We start from the raw sequence: 18220 nt of genomic DNA, 5'->3' as shown, positions 1-18220 counted from the left end.
TGGCAAATTTACCAATCTGTCAAGCAATCCTAGCAAGAAAGGAAAAAACGGCAACTTCTTTAAACTGATCCACTGTTGCAATTAGAAACGGTGGCAAAAATGTGCCCAGAGTGGGAGAGAACGGCAGTGCTTCCAGACTGCTTTAGACACAGTCAGCCAGAGACCAAAGAGGGAGGGAAAACAGGAGCGGAGATCAATTCGCATCGAGCGCGTTATCGCTTCTCGGCCTTTTGGCGAAGATCAAGTGGTCAAGTGGGGGAAGGCAACCATTTGGAGCCTTCCTGCCATTGTATGCCGGGGGGATGCAGTCAGGGAGAAATCCCCTCGGGCAGAGTGTAGAGCTTTGGCTTGTAGAGCTTTGGCTTGATGTAATGTCACTGCAAGGAATCTGGAATGAATCTGTAAGGCAATAAGGCACCCCAGAGTGTCAGAAAAAAAAAAAAAAAGTTTCTGTTCTTATCAGTTTAATATCTGATATGTCCCCTATCTGGGGACCAAATATTAAATTGATTTTTGGAACAGGGAGATGGAACAAGAGCTTGCTCCGTCCACTCCACGCATCGACCCAGTATTACAGTGTCTCTGGCAACGGTGCACCTCCCTGTGGGGAGATATTCAAAATGCTGAACGGATTTTTGGAGCCTGTATTATTACTCAGAATGCTGAGATATTGCAACTGTGGTTTTCTTGTTTACTCCTGGGATGGATGAGTGCCATTCCCTTTCTTCCTTTTCCCTCTTGCAGTTTTACCTTGGAGGGAAAGACGTCAGTCTCAGGTCACTTTTCAGGAAGCTGCAAGCCTGTGTATTGGGACGTGCCACCTTCCACAGACTTGGTCTCCTGACCTGAAACATTTAACTCCAGTTGTTGTGTGAAAAATTACTGCAGTTTTAAACTGGCAGTTCCAGAATTAATTGTTTCCAAGTCAGACATTTCCCGAAACAGAGAGCGCGAGAGAGACACAATGTTAACGTTTAAACTGCCACAAGCGAGAGGCGAAATAACTTCACGTTGCTGACTTTAAAAATGCGAGCAGACAGTGCGTGTGTGTTTGGAGGGAGTGCACTGTGAATGGCCACATTGGAAGCTGTGAGATCAAACTGTGCTGCTAACTGAGTGTTAAGGTGAGTAAAAGGCACTGGTTTGGGTGGAGCATTGCGCTCAGGATGGGAGATTTTCTTGAACGGTGCCAATTAATCTGCACCAGAAAATCATCCCCTGACCAGGATTCGAACCCGGGTCTCAACGAGTTTTAAATGTTGCGTCCTAACCACTAGACCATCAGGGGAGTTGCCCTCAATCCCCTGCAAACATATACAGAAGGCTGAACACATGGCTCCCTACAGTAGCAGCAGTGTCACCAGCAGAGGGCTTGAGTTGCCATTTCCACTTTGACACTCAGTCTTTTCACACTCAGTCAAATGGCAAACGTCTATTCAGGAGGTTATCGCTTCTCGGCTTTGGGACCGAATATTAAATTGAATTTTGCAACAGGGAGATGGAATAGGGGCTTGGCTCCGTCCACTCCACGCATCGACCCAGTATTGCAGTGTCTCTGGCAACGGTGCACCTCCCTGTGGGGAGATATTCAAAAGGAAAAACAGCTCTTTCCCAGCGTCTCTGTCCGTGTGTACGTATTATGACTGAGAATAAAGCTGATATATTGCACTTACTTTCTCAGCTCAGTGGTATTCTTTTCTTCTCCTGGGCTGAGTGCCGCTCGTTCGCTCGCACGCAGGCAGCGATTATAATTCAAACTGCAAAATAACTTAACTTTAAACAAGCAGGGTCTGAGTACAAATGAAAACTGCGCTCCTGGACTGGACGGACTGTCTGTTTGTCTCGGTGAGGAAAAGGCAGTGGTGGTGAGGGTGGAGCATTGCGCTCAGGAGGGGAGACTTTCTTTGAGTGGTGCCAATTAATCTGCACCAGAAAATCATCCCCCCGACCGGGATTGGAACCCGGGTCTCAACGATTTAAAAGGTTGCGTCCTCGACCACTGGGCCACCTGGGAACCGCCTGAGGAACCTGTCCAAGAGGCTGAGGACACGCACGCCTGCTCCACGAGCAGCAGCGACCAGCAGGGGGCCGACCGGCTGATCCTTCCCTTTCACAGGCAGGCTTCTGGCCCTCGATAAAACGACAAAGGTGTTCAGAAGGAAGGCCTGGGGGGAGGGAGGGAGGGACGGCCATTGGAAATCAGCACAAAGCAGGTCCCCTGGAATCTCACACCTCCGACCCAGGAAACAGGTCTCCTGGTCAAAGCAGTCCAGCCATTAACGTGACAATGGACAGGGCCCCGGCAGCTTGAGACACATCTTTCTTTCGATATGCAAGTTCTTTTTAAAAAGGTTTCCTTCCACAGCAGCTCTGAGTGAGAGACTGACTGACATACGTACACACACACACACACACACACACACACACACACAACACCGTCACCCATCCGATTGGTGGACCGCGGGGTCGACAATCTAACTTTTCGTTTCGATGCAGGGGAGAGCGCGAACGCAGTCCCCCACTACCACAAATTTTGCAGTCGAGTATCCCGCATTTGGGGACATCGCAGGCGTCAGCGCACACCCCAAGTGCAATGGGCTAGCCTCATCCTGGGAGATCCGCCTTCGGGATCACAGATTCTCCCCTGCCAGGTAAGTATGCCTTGGGTCGCCACACACTGCCACTAGACAGCATTCGCTACCTTTTACGATTGCAAGGGCAGGTTTTAAGAATCAAAACGTCCCTTCGCTCGCAACGTGCTGATGCTCTGAGAGATTAATTCCGCTCAAATATCGTACCGTATATCCGATGATACACTCTGGGAGAAAATACTGCAGCGATGCGGTGCCGGCGATGGTTGTTTGCATGTCGCCCTTCAAGGGAAATGTCCCGCCTCCAGTTGTTGCTGTAGCAATATATACACGCGCGTTGTCGTGGTAATATAGAACTGCAAGTTGCCGTTGTCGTGGTCGTTTCGAATCAGCACAAAGCAGGTGCACTCCCTGGAATGTCACACCTGCGTCCCAGAAAACAGGTCTCCTGGTCAAAGCAGTCCCGCCCCGCCCTGGGATTAACGTGACAATGGACAGGGCCCAGTCAGGGAGCAGCTTGAGAGACACCTTTCAATAGGCACTTCTGAAACATTAACGCCTTGTTTCTTTCGACAGTTTAACCAGCCTTTAACACGTCTTGTGTTTTTATTTCCCATTTCCAGCCAGCCAGCCCAGCCAGCCCAGCCAGCATCTGCAGTATTTTCTTTTGATTGGTCTTGCCTGCTGTGGAATGAACGTTTAAACACGAGCTGCTGATTGTCAGCACCTCACCTCTTTCTCAATTGGCCGTTGCAATCTCACTCACTCGCTGTGAGACACGTCACGTCACGTCACTAGTTTTCTTTAAAGCGGTTTCCTTCCACGGCAGTGAGTTAGTGACTGAGACTGACTGACGGAGGTCCGTTGAGACGCCACCTTCTCCCATCTGATCGGTGGCCGACTGGCAAATTTACCAATCTGTCAAGCAATCCTAGCAAGAAAGGAAAAAACGGCAACTTCTTTAAACTGATCCACTGTTGCAATTAGAAACGGTGGCAAAAATGTGCCCAGAGTGGGAGAGAACGGCAGTGCTTCCAGACTGCTTTAGACACAGTCAGCCAGAGACCAAAGAGGGAGGGAAAACAGGAGCGGAGATCAATTCGCATCGAGCGCGTTATCGCTTCTCGGCCTTTTGGCGAAGATCAAGTGGTCAAGTGGGGGAAGGCAACCATTTGGAGCCTTCCTGCCATTGTATGCCGGGGGGATGCAGTCAGGGAGAAATCCCCTCGGGCAGAGTGTAGAGCTTTGGCTTGTAGAGCTTTGGCTTGATGTAATGTCACTGCAAGGAATCTGGAATGAATCTGTAAGGCAATAAGGCACCCCAGAGTGTCAGAAAAAAAAAAAAAAAGTTTCTGTTCTTATCAGTTTAATATCTGATATGTCCCCTATCTGGGGACCAAATATTAAATTGATTTTTGGAACAGGGAGATGGAACAAGAGCTTGCTCCGTCCACTCCACGCATCGACCCAGTATTACAGTGTCTCTGGCAACGGTGCACCTCCCTGTGGGGAGATATTCAAAATGCTGAACGGATTTTTGGAGCCTGTATTATTACTCAGAATGCTGAGATATTGCAACTGTGGTTTTCTTGTTTACTCCTGGGATGGATGAGTGCCATTCCCTTTCTTCCTTTTCCCTCTTGCAGTTTTACCTTGGAGGGAAAGACGTCAGTCTCAGGTCACTTTTCAGGAAGCTGCAAGCCTGTGTATTGGGACGTGCCACCTTCCACAGACTTGGTCTCCTGACCTGAAACATTTAACTCCAGTTGTTGTGTGAAAAATTACTGCAGTTTTAAACTGGCAGTTCCAGAATTAATTGTTTCCAAGTCAGACATTTCCCGAAACAGAGAGCGCGAGAGAGACACAATGTTAACGTTTAAACTGCCACAAGCGAGAGGCGAAATAACTTCACGTTGCTGACTTTAAAAATGCGAGCAGACAGTGCGTGTGTGTTTGGAGGGAGTGCACTGTGAATGGCCACATTGGAAGCTGTGAGATCAAACTGTGCTGCTAACTGAGTGTTAAGGTGAGTAAAAGGCACTGGTTTGGGTGGAGCATTGCGCTCAGGATGGGAGATTTTCTTGAACGGTGCCAATTAATCTGCACCAGAAAATCATCCCCTGACCAGGATTCGAACCCGGGTCTCAACGAGTTTTAAATGTTGCGTCCTAACCACTAGACCATCAGGGGAGTTGCCCTCAATCCCCTGCAAACATATACAGAAGGCTGAACACATGGCTCCCTACAGTAGCAGCAGTGTCACCAGCAGAGGGCTTGAGTTGCCATTTCCACTTTGACACTCAGTCTTTTCACACTCAGTCAAATGGCAAACGTCTATTCAGGAGGTTATCGCTTCTCGGCTTTGGGACCGAATATTAAATTGAATTTTGCAACAGGGAGATGGAATAGGGGCTTGGCTCCGTCCACTCCACGCATCGACCCAGTATTGCAGTGTCTCTGGCAACGGTGCACCTCCCTGTGGGGAGATATTCAAAAGGAAAAACAGCTCTTTCCCAGCGTCTCTGTCCGTGTGTACGTATTATGACTGAGAATAAAGCTGATATATTGCACTTACTTTCTCAGCTCAGTGGTATTCTTTTCTTCTCCTGGGCTGAGTGCCGCTCGTTCGCTCGCACGCAGGCAGCGATTATAATTCAAACTGCAAAATAACTTAACTTTAAACAAGCAGGGTCTGAGTACAAATGAAAACTGCGCTCCTGGACTGGACGGACTGTCTGTTTGTCTCGGTGAGGAAAAGGCAGTGGTGGTGAGGGTGGAGCATTGCGCTCAGGAGGGGAGACTTTCTTTGAGTGGTGCCAATTAATCTGCACCAGAAAATCATCCCCCCGACCGGGATTGGAACCCGGGTCTCAACGATTTAAAAGGTTGCGTCCTCGACCACTGGGCCACCTGGGAACCGCCTGAGGAACCTGTCCAAGAGGCTGAGGACACGCACGCCTGCTCCACGAGCAGCAGCGACCAGCAGGGGGCCGACCGGCTGATCCTTCCCTTTCACAGGCAGGCTTCTGGCCCTCGATAAAACGACAAAGGTGTTCAGAAGGAAGGCCTGGGGGGAGGGAGGGAGGGACGGCCATTGGAAATCAGCACAAAGCAGGTCCCCTGGAATCTCACACCTCCGACCCAGGAAACAGGTCTCCTGGTCAAAGCAGTCCAGCCATTAACGTGACAATGGACAGGGCCCCGGCAGCTTGAGACACATCTTTCTTTCGATATGCAAGTTCTTTTTAAAAAGGTTTCCTTCCACAGCAGCTCTGAGTGAGAGACTGACTGACATACGTACACACACACACACACACACACACACACACACAACACCGTCACCCATCCGATTGGTGGACCGCGGGGTCGACAATCTAACTTTTCGTTTCGATGCAGGGGAGAGCGCGAACGCAGTCCCCCACTACCACAAATTTTGCAGTCGAGTATCCCGCATTTGGGGACATCGCAGGCGTCAGCGCACACCCCAAGTGCAATGGGCTAGCCTCATCCTGGGAGATCCGCCTTCGGGATCACAGATTCTCCCCTGCCAGGTAAGTATGCCTTGGGTCGCCACACACTGCCACTAGACAGCATTCGCTACCTTTTACGATTGCAAGGGCAGGTTTTAAGAATCAAAACGTCCCTTCGCTCGCAACGTGCTGATGCTCTGAGAGATTAATTCCGCTCAAATATCGTACCGTATATCCGATGATACACTCTGGGAGAAAATACTGCAGCGATGCGGTGCCGGCGATGGTTGTTTGCATGTCGCCCTTCAAGGGAAATGTCCCGCCTCCAGTTGTTGCTGTAGCAATATATACACGCGCGTTGTCGTGGTAATATAGAACTGCAAGTTGCCGTTGTCGTGGTCGTTTCGAATCAGCACAAAGCAGGTGCACTCCCTGGAATGTCACACCTGCGTCCCAGAAAACAGGTCTCCTGGTCAAAGCAGTCCCGCCCCGCCCTGGGATTAACGTGACAATGGACAGGGCCCAGTCAGGGAGCAGCTTGAGAGACACCTTTCAATAGGCACTTCTGAAACATTAACGCCTTGTTTCTTTCGACAGTTTAACCAGCCTTTAACACGTCTTGTGTTTTTATTTCCCATTTCCAGCCAGCCAGCCCAGCCAGCCCAGCCAGCATCTGCAGTATTTTCTTTTGATTGGTCTTGCCTGCTGTGGAATGAACGTTTAAACACGAGCTGCTGATTGTCAGCACCTCACCTCTTTCTCAATTGGCCGTTGCAATCTCACTCACTCGCTGTGAGACACGTCACGTCACGTCACTAGTTTTCTTTAAAGCGGTTTCCTTCCACGGCAGTGAGTTAGTGACTGAGACTGACTGACGGAGGTCCGTTGAGACGCCACCTTCTCCCATCTGATCGGTGGCCGACTGGCAAATTTACCAATCTGTCAAGCAATCCTAGCAAGAAAGGAAAAAACGGCAACTTCTTTAAACTGATCCACTGTTGCAATTAGAAACGGTGGCAAAAATGTGCCCAGAGTGGGAGAGAACGGCAGTGCTTCCAGACTGCTTTAGACACAGTCAGCCAGAGACCAAAGAGGGAGGGAAAACAGGAGCGGAGATCAATTCGCATCGAGCGCGTTATCGCTTCTCGGCCTTTTGGCGAAGATCAAGTGGTCAAGTGGGGGAAGGCAACCATTTGGAGCCTTCCTGCCATTGTATGCCGGGGGGATGCAGTCAGGGAGAAATCCCCTCGGGCAGAGTGTAGAGCTTTGGCTTGTAGAGCTTTGGCTTGATGTAATGTCACTGCAAGGAATCTGGAATGAATCTGTAAGGCAATAAGGCACCCCAGAGTGTCAGAAAAAAAAAAAAAAAGTTTCTGTTCTTATCAGTTTAATATCTGATATGTCCCCTATCTGGGGACCAAATATTAAATTGATTTTTGGAACAGGGAGATGGAACAAGAGCTTGCTCCGTCCACTCCACGCATCGACCCAGTATTACAGTGTCTCTGGCAACGGTGCACCTCCCTGTGGGGAGATATTCAAAATGCTGAACGGATTTTTGGAGCCTGTATTATTACTCAGAATGCTGAGATATTGCAACTGTGGTTTTCTTGTTTACTCCTGGGATGGATGAGTGCCATTCCCTTTCTTCCTTTTCCCTCTTGCAGTTTTACCTTGGAGGGAAAGACGTCAGTCTCAGGTCACTTTTCAGGAAGCTGCAAGCCTGTGTATTGGGACGTGCCACCTTCCACAGACTTGGTCTCCTGACCTGAAACATTTAACTCCAGTTGTTGTGTGAAAAATTACTGCAGTTTTAAACTGGCAGTTCCAGAATTAATTGTTTCCAAGTCAGACATTTCCCGAAACAGAGAGCGCGAGAGAGACACAATGTTAACGTTTAAACTGCCACAAGCGAGAGGCGAAATAACTTCACGTTGCTGACTTTAAAAATGCGAGCAGACAGTGCGTGTGTGTTTGGAGGGAGTGCACTGTGAATGGCCACATTGGAAGCTGTGAGATCAAACTGTGCTGCTAACTGAGTGTTAAGGTGAGTAAAAGGCACTGGTTTGGGTGGAGCATTGCGCTCAGGATGGGAGATTTTCTTGAACGGTGCCAATTAATCTGCACCAGAAAATCATCCCCTGACCAGGATTCGAACCCGGGTCTCAACGAGTTTTAAATGTTGCGTCCTAACCACTAGACCATCAGGGGAGTTGCCCTCAATCCCCTGCAAACATATACAGAAGGCTGAACACATGGCTCCCTACAGTAGCAGCAGTGTCACCAGCAGAGGGCTTGAGTTGCCATTTCCACTTTGACACTCAGTCTTTTCACACTCAGTCAAATGGCAAACGTCTATTCAGGAGGTTATCGCTTCTCGGCTTTGGGACCGAATATTAAATTGAATTTTGCAACAGGGAGATGGAATAGGGGCTTGGCTCCGTCCACTCCACGCATCGACCCAGTATTGCAGTGTCTCTGGCAACGGTGCACCTCCCTGTGGGGAGATATTCAAAAGGAAAAACAGCTCTTTCCCAGCGTCTCTGTCCGTGTGTACGTATTATGACTGAGAATAAAGCTGATATATTGCACTTACTTTCTCAGCTCAGTGGTATTCTTTTCTTCTCCTGGGCTGAGTGCCGCTCGTTCGCTCGCACGCAGGCAGCGATTATAATTCAAACTGCAAAATAACTTAACTTTAAACAAGCAGGGTCTGAGTACAAATGAAAACTGCGCTCCTGGACTGGACGGACTGTCTGTTTGTCTCGGTGAGGAAAAGGCAGTGGTGGTGAGGGTGGAGCATTGCGCTCAGGAGGGGAGACTTTCTTTGAGTGGTGCCAATTAATCTGCACCAGAAAATCATCCCCCCGACCGGGATTGGAACCCGGGTCTCAACGATTTAAAAGGTTGCGTCCTCGACCACTGGGCCACCTGGGAACCGCCTGAGGAACCTGTCCAAGAGGCTGAGGACACGCACGCCTGCTCCACGAGCAGCAGCGACCAGCAGGGGGCCGACCGGCTGATCCTTCCCTTTCACAGGCAGGCTTCTGGCCCTCGATAAAACGACAAAGGTGTTCAGAAGGAAGGCCTGGGGGGAGGGAGGGAGGGACGGCCATTGGAAATCAGCACAAAGCAGGTCCCCTGGAATCTCACACCTCCGACCCAGGAAACAGGTCTCCTGGTCAAAGCAGTCCAGCCATTAACGTGACAATGGACAGGGCCCCGGCAGCTTGAGACACATCTTTCTTTCGATATGCAAGTTCTTTTTAAAAAGGTTTCCTTCCACAGCAGCTCTGAGTGAGAGACTGACTGACATACGTACACACACACACACACACACACACACACACACAACACCGTCACCCATCCGATTGGTGGACCGCGGGGTCGACAATCTAACTTTTCGTTTCGATGCAGGGGAGAGCGCGAACGCAGTCCCCCACTACCACAAATTTTGCAGTCGAGTATCCCGCATTTGGGGACATCGCAGGCGTCAGCGCACACCCCAAGTGCAATGGGCTAGCCTCATCCTGGGAGATCCGCCTTCGGGATCACAGATTCTCCCCTGCCAGGTAAGTATGCCTTGGGTCGCCACACACTGCCACTAGACAGCATTCGCTACCTTTTACGATTGCAAGGGCAGGTTTTAAGAATCAAAACGTCCCTTCGCTCGCAACGTGCTGATGCTCTGAGAGATTAATTCCGCTCAAATATCGTACCGTATATCCGATGATACACTCTGGGAGAAAATACTGCAGCGATGCGGTGCCGGCGATGGTTGTTTGCATGTCGCCCTTCAAGGGAAATGTCCCGCCTCCAGTTGTTGCTGTAGCAATATATACACGCGCGTTGTCGTGGTAATATAGAACTGCAAGTTGCCGTTGTCGTGGTCGTTTCGAATCAGCACAAAGCAGGTGCACTCCCTGGAATGTCACACCTGCGTCCCAGAAAACAGGTCTCCTGGTCAAAGCAGTCCCGCCCCGCCCTGGGATTAACGTGACAATGGACAGGGCCCAGTCAGGGAGCAGCTTGAGAGACACCTTTCAATAGGCACTTCTGAAACATTAACGCCTTGTTTCTTTCGACAGTTTAACCAGCCTTTAACACGTCTTGTGTTTTTATTTCCCATTTCCAGCCAGCCAGCCCAGCCAGCCCAGCCAGCATCTGCAGTATTTTCTTTTGATTGGTCTTGCCTGCTGTGGAATGAACGTTTAAACACGAGCTGCTGATTGTCAGCACCTCACCTCTTTCTCAATTGGCCGTTGCAATCTCACTCACTCGCTGTGAGACACGTCACGTCACGTCACTAGTTTTCTTTAAAGCGGTTTCCTTCCACGGCAGTGAGTTAGTGACTGAGACTGACTGACGGAGGTCCGTTGAGACGCCACCTTCTCCCATCTGATCGGTGGCCGACTGGCAAATTTACCAATCTGTCAAGCAATCCTAGCAAGAAAGGAAAAAACGGCAACTTCTTTAAACTGATCCACTGTTGCAATTAGAAACGGTGGCAAAAATGTGCCCAGAGTGGGAGAGAACGGCAGTGCTTCCAGACTGCTTTAGACACAGTCAGCCAGAGACCAAAGAGGGAGGGAAAACAGGAGCGGAGATCAATTCGCATCGAGCGCGTTATCGCTTCTCGGCCTTTTGGCGAAGATCAAGTGGTCAAGTGGGGGAAGGCAACCATTTGGAGCCTTCCTGCCATTGTATGCCGGGGGGATGCAGTCAGGGAGAAATCCCCTCGGGCAGAGTGTAGAGCTTTGGCTTGTAGAGCTTTGGCTTGATGTAATGTCACTGCAAGGAATCTGGAATGAATCTGTAAGGCAATAAGGCACCCCAGAGTGTCAGAAAAAAAAAAAAAAAGTTTCTGTTCTTATCAGTTTAATATCTGATATGTCCCCTATCTGGGGACCAAATATTAAATTGATTTTTGGAACAGGGAGATGGAACAAGAGCTTGCTCCGTCCACTCCACGCATCGACCCAGTATTACAGTGTCTCTGGCAACGGTGCACCTCCCTGTGGGGAGATATTCAAAATGCTGAACGGATTTTTGGAGCCTGTATTATTACTCAGAATGCTGAGATATTGCAACTGTGGTTTTCTTGTTTACTCCTGGGATGGATGAGTGCCATTCCCTTTCTTCCTTTTCCCTCTTGCAGTTTTACCTTGGAGGGAAAGACGTCAGTCTCAGGTCACTTTTCAGGAAGCTGCAAGCCTGTGTATTGGGACGTGCCACCTTCCACAGACTTGGTCTCCTGACCTGAAACATTTAACTCCAGTTGTTGTGTGAAAAATTACTGCAGTTTTAAACTGGCAGTTCCAGAATTAATTGTTTCCAAGTCAGACATTTCCCGAAACAGAGAGCGCGAGAGAGACACAATGTTAACGTTTAAACTGCCACAAGCGAGAGGCGAAATAACTTCACGTTGCTGACTTTAAAAATGCGAGCAGACAGTGCGTGTGTGTTTGGAGGGAGTGCACTGTGAATGGCCACATTGGAAGCTGTGAGATCAAACTGTGCTGCTAACTGAGTGTTAAGGTGAGTAAAAGGCACTGGTTTGGGTGGAGCATTGCGCTCAGGATGGGAGATTTTCTTGAACGGTGCCAATTAATCTGCACCAGAAAATCATCCCCTGACCAGGATTCGAACCCGGGTCTCAACGAGTTTTAAATGTTGCGTCCTAACCACTAGACCATCAGGGGAGTTGCCCTCAATCCCCTGCAAACATATACAGAAGGCTGAACACATGGCTCCCTACAGTAGCAGCAGTGTCACCAGCAGAGGGCTTGAGTTGCCATTTCCACTTTGACACTCAGTCTTTTCACACTCAGTCAAATGGCAAACGTCTATTCAGGAGGTTATCGCTTCTCGGCTTTGGGACCGAATATTAAATTGAATTTTGCAACAGGGAGATGGAATAGGGGCTTGGCTCCGTCCACTCCACGCATCGACCCAGTATTGCAGTGTCTCTGGCAACGGTGCACCTCCCTGTGGGGAGATATTCAAAAGGAAAAACAGCTCTTTCCCAGCGTCTCTGTCCGTGTGTACGTATTATGACTGAGAATAAAGCTGATATATTGCACTTACTTTCTCAGCTCAGTGGTATTCTTTTCTTCTCCTGGGCTGAGTGCCGCTCGTTCGCTCGCACGCAGGCAGCGATTATAATTCAAACTGCAAAATAACTTAACTTTAAACAAGCAGGGTCTGAGTACAAATGAAAACTGCGCTCCTGGACTGGACGGACTGTCTGTTTGTCTCGGTGAGGAAAAGGCAGTGGTGGTGAGGGTGGAGCATTGCGCTCAGGAGGGGAGACTTTCTTTGAGTGGTGCCAATTAATCTGCACCAGAAAATCATCCCCCCGACCGGGATTGGAACCCGGGTCTCAACGATTTAAAAGGTTGCGTCCTCGACCACTGGGCCACCTGGGAACCGCCTGAGGAACCTGTCCAAGAGGCTGAGGACACGCACGCCTGCTCCACGAGCAGCAGCGACCAGCAGGGGGCCGACCGGCTGATCCTTCCCTTTCACAGGCAGGCTTCTGGCCCTCGATAAAACGACAAAGGTGTTCAGAAGGAAGGCCTGGGGGGAGGGAGGGAGGGACGGCCATTGGAAATCAGCACAAAGCAGGTCCCCTGGAATCTCACACCTCCGACCCAGGAAACAGGTCTCCTGGTCAAAGCAGTCCAGCCATTAACGTGACAATGGACAGGGCCCCGGCAGCTTGAGACACATCTTTCTTTCGATATGCAAGTTCTTTTTAAAAAGGTTTCCTTCCACAGCAGCTCTGAGTGAGAGACTGACTGACATACGTACACACACACACACACACACACACACACACAACACCGTCACCCATCCGATTGGTGGACCGCGGGGTCGACAATCTAACTTTTCGTTTCGATGCAGGGGAGAGCGCGAACGCAGTCCCCCACTACCACAAATTTTGCAGTCGAGTATCCCGCATTTGGGGACATCGCAGGCGTCAGCGCACACCCCAAGTGCAATGGGCTAGCCTCATCCTGGGAGATCCGCCTTCGGGATCACAGATTCTCCCCTGCCAGGTAAGTATGCCTTGGGTCGCCACACACTGCCACTAGACAGCATTCGCTACCTTTTACGATTGCAAGGGCAGGTTTTAAGAATCAAAACGTCCCTTCGCTCGCAACGTGCTGATGCTCTGAGAGATTAATTCCGCTCAAATATCGTACCGTATATCCGATGATACACTCTGGGAGAAAATACTGCAGCGATGCGGTGCCGGCGATGGTTGTTTGCATGTCGCCCTTCAAGGGAAATGTCCCGCCTCCAGTTGTTGCTGTAGCAATATATACACGCGCGTTGTCGTGGTAATATAGAACTGCAAGTTGCCGTTGTCGTGGTCGTTTCGAATCAGCACAAAGCAGGTGCACTCCCTGGAATGTCACACCTGCGTCCCAGAAAACAGGTCTCCTGGTCAAAGCAGTCCCGCCCCGCCCTGGGATTAACGTGACAATGGACAGGGCCCAGTCAGGGAGCAGCTTGAGAGACACCTTTCAATAGGCACTTCTGAAACATTAACGCCTTGTTTCTTTCGACAGTTTAACCAGCCTTTAACACGTCTTGTGTTTTTATTTCCCATTTCCAGCCAGCCAGCCCAGCCAGCCCAGCCAGCATCTGCAGTATTTTCTTTTGATTGGTCTTGCCTGCTGTGGAATGAACGTTTAAACACGAGCTGCTGATTGTCAGCACCTCACCTCTTTCTCAATTGGCCGTTGCAATCTCACTCACTCGCTGTGAGACACGTCACGTCACGTCACTAGTTTTCTTTAAAGCGGTTTCCTTCCACGGCAGTGAGTTAGTGACTGAGACTGACTGACGGAGGTCCGTTGAGACGCCACCTTCTCCCATCTGATCGGTGGCCGACTGGCAAATTTACCAATCTGTCAAGCAATCCTAGCAAGAAAGGAAAAAACGGCAACTTCTTTAAACTGATCCACTGTTGCAATTAGAAACGGTGGCAAAAATGTGCCCAGAGTGGGAGAGAACGGCAGTGCTTCCAGACTGCTTTAGACACAGTCAGCCAGAGACCAAAGAGGGAGGGAAAACAGGAGCGGAGATCAATTCGCATCGAGCGCGTTATCGCTTCTCGGCCTTTTGGCGAAGATCAAGTGGTCAAGTGGGGGAAGGCAACCATTTGGAGCCTTCCTGCCATTGTATGCCGGGGGGATGCAGTCAGGGAGAAATCCCCTCGGGCAGAGTGTAGAGCTTTGGCTTGTAGAGCTTTGGCTTGATGTAATGTCACTGCAAGGAATCTGGAATGAATCTGTAAGGCAATAAGGCACCCCAGAGTGTCAGAAAAAAAAAAAAAAAGTTTCTGTTCTTATCAGTTTAATATCTGATATGTCCCCTATCTGGGGACCAAATATTAAATTGATTTTTGGAACAGGGAGATGGAACAAGAGCTTGCTCCGTCCACTCCACGCATCGACCCAGTATTACAGTGTCTCTGGCAACGGTGCACCTCCCTGTGGGGAGATATTCAAAATGCTGAACGGATTTTTGGAGCCTGTATTATTACTCAGAATGCTGAGATATTGCAACTGTGGTTTTCTTGTTTACTCCTGGGATGGATGAGTGCCATTCCCTTTCTTCCTTTTCCCTCTTGCAGTTTTACCTTGGAGGGAAAGACGTCAGTCTCAGGTCACTTTTCAGGAAGCTGCAAGCCTGTGTATTGGGACGTGCCACCTTCCACAGACTTGGTCTCCTGACCTGAAACATTTAACTCCAGTTGTTGTGTGAAAAATTACTGCAGTTTTAAACTGGCAGTTCCAGAATTAATTGTTTCCAAGTCAGACATTTCCCGAAACAGAGAGCGCGAGAGAGACACAATGTTAACGTTTAAACTGCCACAAGCGAGAGGCGAAATAACTTCACGTTGCTGACTTTAAAAATGCGAGCAGACAGTGCGTGTGTGTTTGGAGGGAGTGCACTGTGAATGGCCACATTGGAAGCTGTGAGATCAAACTGTGCTGCTAACTGAGTGTTAAGGTGAGTAAAAGGCACTGGTTTGGGTGGAGCATTGCGCTCAGGATGGGAGATTTTCTTGAACGGTGCCAATTAATCTGCACCAGAAAATCATCCCCTGACCAGGATTCGAACCCGGGTCTCAACGAGTTTTAAATGTTGCGTCCTAACCACTAGACCATCAGGGGAGTTGCCCTCAATCCCCTGCAAACATATACAGAAGGCTGAACACATGGCTCCCTACAGTAGCAGCAGTGTCACCAGCAGAGGGCTTGAGTTGCCATTTCCACTTTGACACTCAGTCTTTTCACACTCAGTCAAATGGCAAACGTCTATTCAGGAGGTTATCGCTTCTCGGCTTTGGGACCGAATATTAAATTGAATTTTGCAACAGGGAGATGGAATAGGGGCTTGGCTCCGTCCACTCCACGCATCGACCCAGTATTGCAGTGTCTCTGGCAACGGTGCACCTCCCTGTGGGGAGATATTCAAAAGGAAAAACAGCTCTTTCCCAGCGTCTCTGTCCGTGTGTACGTATTATGACTGAGAATAAAGCTGATATATTGCACTTACTTTCTCAGCTCAGTGGTATTCTTTTCTTCTCCTGGGCTGAGTGCCGCTCGTTCGCTCGCTCGCTCGCACGCAGGCAGCGATTATAATTCAAACTGCAAAATAACTTAACTTTAAACAAGCAGGGTCTGAGTACAAATGAAAACTGCGCTCCTGGACTGGACGGACTGTCTGTTTGTCTCGGTGAGGAAAAGGCAGTGGTGGTGAGGGTGGAGCATTGCGCTCAGGAGGGGAGACTTTCTTTGAGTGGTGCCAATTAATCTGCACCAGAAAATCATCCCCCCGACCGGGATTGGAACCCGGGTCTCAACGATTTAAAAGGTTGCGTCCTCGACCACTGGGCCACCTGGGAACCGCCTGAGGAACCTGTCCAAGAGGCTGAGGACACGCACGCCTGCTCCACGAGCAGCAGCGACCAGCAGGGGGCCGACCGGCTGATCCTTCCCTTTCACAGGCAGGCTTCTGGCCCTCGATAAAACGACAAAGGTGTTCAGAAGGAAGGCCTGGGGGGAGGGAGGGAGGGACGGCCATTGGAAATCAGCACAAAGCAGGTCCCCTGGAATCTCACACCTCCGACCCAGGAAACAGGTCTCCTGGTCAAAGCAGTCCAGCCATTAACGTGACAATGGACAGGGCCCCGGCAGCTTGAGACACATCTTTCTTTCGATATGCAAGTTCTTTTTAAAAAGGTTTCCTTCCACAGCAGCTCTGAGTGAGAGACTGACTGACATACGTACACACACACACACACACACACACACACACACACAACACCGTCACCCATCCGATTGGTGGACCGCGGGGTCGACAATCTAACTTTTCGTTTCGATGCAGGGGAGAGCGCGAACGCAGTCCCCCACTACCACAAATTTTGCAGTCGAGTATCCCGCATTTGGGGACATCGCAGGCGTCAGCGCACACCCCAAGTGCAATGGGCTAGCCTCATCCTGGGAGATCCGCCTTCGGGATCACAGATTCTCCCCTGCCAGGTAAGTATGCCTTGGGTCGCCACACACTGCCACTAGACAGCATTCGCTACCTTTTACGATTGCAAGGGCAGGTTTTAAGAATCAAAACGTCCCTTCGCTCGCAACGTGCTGATGCTCTGAGAGATTAATTCCGCTCAAATATCGTACCGTATATCCGATGATACACTCTGGGAGAAAATACTGCAGCGATGCGGTGCCGGCGATGGTTGTTTGCATGTCGCCCTTCAAGGGAAATGTCCCGCCTCCAGTTGTTGCTGTAGCAATATATACACGCGCGTTGTCGTGGTAATATAGAACTGCAAGTTGCCGTTGTCGTGGTCGTTTCGAATCAGCACAAAGCAGGTGCACTCCCTGGAATGTCACACCTGCGTCCCAGAAAACAGGTCTCCTGGTCAAAGCAGTCCCGCCCCGCCCTGGGATTAACGTGACAATGGACAGGGCCCAGTCAGGGAGCAGCTTGAGAGACACCTTTCAATAGGCACTTCTGAAACATTAACGCCTTGTTTCTTTCGACAGTTTAACCAGCCTTTAACACGTCTTGTGTTTTTATTTCCCATTTCCAGCCAGCCAGCCCAGCCAGCCCAGCCAGCATCTGCAGTATTTTCTTTTGATTGGTCTTGCCTGCTGTGGAATGAACGTTTAAACACGAGCTGCTGATTGTCAGCACCTCACCTCTTTCTCAATTGGCCGTTGCAATCTCACTCACTCGCTGTGAGACACGTCACGTCACGTCACTAGTTTTCTTTAAAGCGGTTTCCTTCCACGGCAGTGAGTTAGTGACTGAGACTGACTGACGGAGGTCCGTTGAGACGCCACCTTCTCCCATCTGATCGGTGGCCGACTGGCAAATTTACCAATCTGTCAAGCAATCCTAGCAAGAAAGGAAAAAACGGCAACTTCTTTAAACTGATCCACTGTTGCAATTAGAAACGGTGGCAAAAATGTGCCCAGAGTGGGAGAGAACGGCAGTGCTTCCAGACTGCTTTAGACACAGTCAGCCAGAGACCAAAGAGGGAGGGAAAACAGGAGCGGAGATCAATTCGCATCGAGCGCGTTATCGCTTCTCGGCCTTTTGGCGAAGATCAAGTGGTCAAGTGGGGGAAGGCAACCATTTGGAGCCTTCCTGCCATTGTATGCCGGGGGGATGCAGTCAGGGAGAAATCCCCTCGGGCAGAGTGTAGAGCTTTGGCTTGTAGAGCTTTGGCTTGATGTAATGTCACTGCAAGGAATCTGGAATGAATCTGTAAGGCAATAAGGCACCCCAGAGTGTCAGAAAAAAAAAAAAAAAGTTTCTGTTCTTATCAGTTTAATATCTGATATGTCCCCTATCTGGGGACCAAATATTAAATTGATTTTTGGAACAGGGAGATGGAACAAGAGCTTGCTCCGTCCACTCCACGCATCGACCCAGTATTACAGTGTCTCTGGCAACGGTGCACCTCCCTGTGGGGAGATATTCAAAATGCTGAACGGATTTTTGGAGCCTGTATTATTACTCAGAATGCTGAGATATTGCAACTGTGGTTTTCTTGTTTACTCCTGGGATGGATGAGTGCCATTCCCTTTCTTCCTTTTCCCTCTTGCAGTTTTACCTTGG

The 18220-nt window shown here is 49.8% G+C and overlaps 5 non-coding genes and 11 pseudogenes across 5 annotated transcripts; 11 read left to right on the top strand and 5 right to left on the bottom strand.

Moving 5' to 3' along the window:
- The first annotated feature begins 397 nt into the window (after positions 1 to 397).
- Positions 398 to 602, top strand: LOC137328834 (U2 spliceosomal RNA; annotated as a pseudogene).
- An 844-nt stretch (positions 603 to 1446) lies between these two features.
- Positions 1447 to 1575, top strand: LOC137330412 (U2 spliceosomal RNA; annotated as a pseudogene).
- A 918-nt stretch (positions 1576 to 2493) lies between these two features.
- LOC137328373 (U1 spliceosomal RNA) lies at positions 2494 to 2659 on the bottom strand. Its single transcript, XR_010964783.1, has one exon. It is a non-coding gene; the product is annotated as a U1 spliceosomal RNA (small nuclear RNA).
- A 1231-nt stretch (positions 2660 to 3890) lies between these two features.
- LOC137328833 (U2 spliceosomal RNA) lies at positions 3891 to 4095 on the top strand (annotated as a pseudogene).
- An 844-nt stretch (positions 4096 to 4939) lies between these two features.
- On the top strand, positions 4940 to 5068 carry LOC137330411 (U2 spliceosomal RNA; annotated as a pseudogene).
- A 916-nt stretch (positions 5069 to 5984) lies between these two features.
- Positions 5985 to 6150, bottom strand: LOC137328362 (U1 spliceosomal RNA). Its single transcript, XR_010964782.1, has one exon. It is a non-coding gene; the product is annotated as a U1 spliceosomal RNA (small nuclear RNA).
- A 1231-nt stretch (positions 6151 to 7381) lies between these two features.
- On the top strand, positions 7382 to 7586 carry LOC137328832 (U2 spliceosomal RNA; annotated as a pseudogene).
- An 844-nt stretch (positions 7587 to 8430) lies between these two features.
- LOC137330410 (U2 spliceosomal RNA) lies at positions 8431 to 8559 on the top strand (annotated as a pseudogene).
- Positions 8560 to 9475: 916 nt separating this feature from the next.
- LOC137328350 (U1 spliceosomal RNA) lies at positions 9476 to 9641 on the bottom strand. The gene has a single exon (XR_010964781.1). It is a non-coding gene; the product is annotated as a U1 spliceosomal RNA (small nuclear RNA).
- A 1231-nt stretch (positions 9642 to 10872) lies between these two features.
- LOC137328831 (U2 spliceosomal RNA) lies at positions 10873 to 11077 on the top strand (annotated as a pseudogene).
- Positions 11078 to 11921: 844 nt separating this feature from the next.
- LOC137330409 (U2 spliceosomal RNA) lies at positions 11922 to 12050 on the top strand (annotated as a pseudogene).
- A 914-nt stretch (positions 12051 to 12964) lies between these two features.
- Positions 12965 to 13130, bottom strand: LOC137328339 (U1 spliceosomal RNA). Its single transcript, XR_010964779.1, has one exon. It is a non-coding gene; the product is annotated as a U1 spliceosomal RNA (small nuclear RNA).
- Positions 13131 to 14361: 1231 nt separating this feature from the next.
- Positions 14362 to 14566, top strand: LOC137328830 (U2 spliceosomal RNA; annotated as a pseudogene).
- Positions 14567 to 15410: 844 nt separating this feature from the next.
- On the top strand, positions 15411 to 15539 carry LOC137330407 (U2 spliceosomal RNA; annotated as a pseudogene).
- A 926-nt stretch (positions 15540 to 16465) lies between these two features.
- Positions 16466 to 16631, bottom strand: LOC137328327 (U1 spliceosomal RNA). The gene has a single exon (XR_010964778.1). It is a non-coding gene; the product is annotated as a U1 spliceosomal RNA (small nuclear RNA).
- A 1231-nt stretch (positions 16632 to 17862) lies between these two features.
- LOC137328829 (U2 spliceosomal RNA) lies at positions 17863 to 18067 on the top strand (annotated as a pseudogene).
- Positions 18068 to 18220: the final 153 nt, after the last annotated feature.

This window comes from Heptranchias perlo, chromosome 12 (assembly GCF_035084215.1).
Source record: "Heptranchias perlo isolate sHepPer1 chromosome 12, sHepPer1.hap1, whole genome shotgun sequence".
NCBI classification, from domain to species: Eukaryota; Metazoa; Chordata; class Chondrichthyes; order Hexanchiformes; family Hexanchidae; genus Heptranchias; species Heptranchias perlo.
Note: the sequence above shows the minus strand (reverse complement) of the source record. Positions and strands in the feature narration are given on the sequence as shown.